Here is a 2,201-nt window from a genome sequence, read left to right on the forward strand (position 1 = left end):
AACAATATTACTTGTGGGTTTCAAAAACAAATAAATAGAACTAAACAATAACGGGCAGTAAGGAAACAATGGTCATCGGAAAAAAAATGCCTTTTAGCCAGCTAACCCCAGTCACTCTATATGTTCAACTGACTTGGGTCCTTCTGACAGCCCCATTTCAGCAGGCATAAACAGCTGAAATGTTTCAAAGGCTGATTACCTAAAACCACGCCCACACCTAACAATGGCGTACCGCAAGCAACACGTCACTTCGGCTATTAATATTCATGACATTAGCTACTGTTGCTAAGTAGGGACAAGCCACCGTTTGTCCCTAATAGGAAATGAATGGTAATCGTGTACGAAGCAGATGTTTACAGAGCTAAACTTACCAATTCTCTCTGAAAATGATGTGCCTGGTGCCAAATTGACTGGCAAAGATGTGGAAGAACATAAAAATGTTCAGTTAAAGAGATGGCTTTAGTGTCGAAGGCTGAAAAACACGAAAAAAAAAACGAGCCGACCTAAGCATAGCGTTAGCTTTTTTATCGACGCGACTGACAATGACATTCTCCTGTTTCAACAAGCTATCCTTTACCATCAGCCCTGTCTTTCTTATATATCATCTGGTTGTCCTACGTCTCTTACCGTTCTTGGAGGTAATTTAGTTAGCTTTGTGTAGTGATCGCAAATGCTACTCAGTGACAGCCAACGAACACTTTTAATTTTTTCATTGATAAGACATCTTAATCCTATAATTTATTTACACTTCCCCCTTACTAAAGTTGTTTTTTTTTATATGTATAACAGAAACGGTAACAGTGGCAGTCAGATACCATTGTAATTCTTTTCAGGTCATTCATTGTCAGACAGAAGCAGTACGGCACAACGTTACGCTAAAAAAATAAGTTTAAAATATAAAAATGGTTTACCTCTTTGTCCTCTGAAAGACCATGCCAACCCAACATAATGTTTACTGCATATGAAACGTGAATGGATTCGCCGAGTTGGTGTTAAAGTCTGCACAAGTTGATTCGGTCTTCACATTTTTTCTTCCCGAGTTTTTGGTTTCCAGAAACGTATGAAGAAAACATCCTTCATGTGTCGTAAATTCTAGAGTCGTTTCTACAAGTTCCAAAAAAGCAATGCGTGATCGGCATGCCCGTTTTTGAAAGATTACCGGAGAAAAGTAGCACTAATTACGTTGGGTCTATGCGAGGGCGGGTCTATAATGTCCCACTTCGGCTTTACTTCCGCTTTACGATGCGACGTCACGGTCCAAAAATAGCCTGTGTGCGGTACGCCATTAGAAACCCAAGTACAAAGTCAAAAGATACGTAAAGGAAGATAAAGGAAGATAACTAGGCTCCTAAACAAAAGAAATAGTATAACATCATCAAAATCATCACTAGTAGACACTATGGCTCATACACCACTCATCAGTGATTGGGCACACACCAGACTTAAAATTTTTGGTGAAAATTGGTTTCAATTGCTCTTTAAGTCTCCTTAGGCAGCATGTTTCACTTACCCCCCTCAGCCCCTTTCTGTCATTTTTTGCATGGTATACTCATTAAAATATGAAAACAGACACTATATTTTCTTCTATGTGATTTTGAAAAAGATCAGATCACATTTGATAGTGATTTTATGCAGACATGTGAGAAATTCCAAAAGGTTGTCTATATTTGGTCATTAAAAACATAAATATTAGCAGTTATTATAGTTGTTTTTAAATTATTAATTATTATGTTTTTTTAATGTAATTATGAATAAATTTATAAATGAATACAATCTTAACAAAAGCTAAATTAATTATATTTAAAAATAAATAAATACTCTATTGTTAATCCCAAGTAACACTCTAAAGTAGTCTACTCATTGAAACTGGCTGAACTGGCTGTGAATTATCTTTTTCAGTGCCATTGCCAGCACTAGACGTCCAATCCATTTTGACTGGGGGGGGGGGGGCGAATGAACATTTCATCTCGTTCATTCGCTCCTTTCAGTCGAAATAAATTAGACGTCAGTGAGTTAACAAGGTAGAGACCCGAAAATGCCCCCAAATTATTAGGAATTGACCAGAAATATACATGAAGTGACCCATAGGGTATGGAGCAAAGTATCCCCGCTGAATTTCTCCACAAATTACATTTTATAGTTTACTTGGTTGAATCTCACATAAACTGGTGCAGGTGTCGCTAATTAAGTGTCCAATTGGC

This window comes from Corythoichthys intestinalis, chromosome 6, assembly GCF_030265065.1.
Source record: "Corythoichthys intestinalis isolate RoL2023-P3 chromosome 6, ASM3026506v1, whole genome shotgun sequence".
NCBI classification, from domain to species: domain Eukaryota; kingdom Metazoa; phylum Chordata; class Actinopteri; order Syngnathiformes; family Syngnathidae; genus Corythoichthys; species Corythoichthys intestinalis.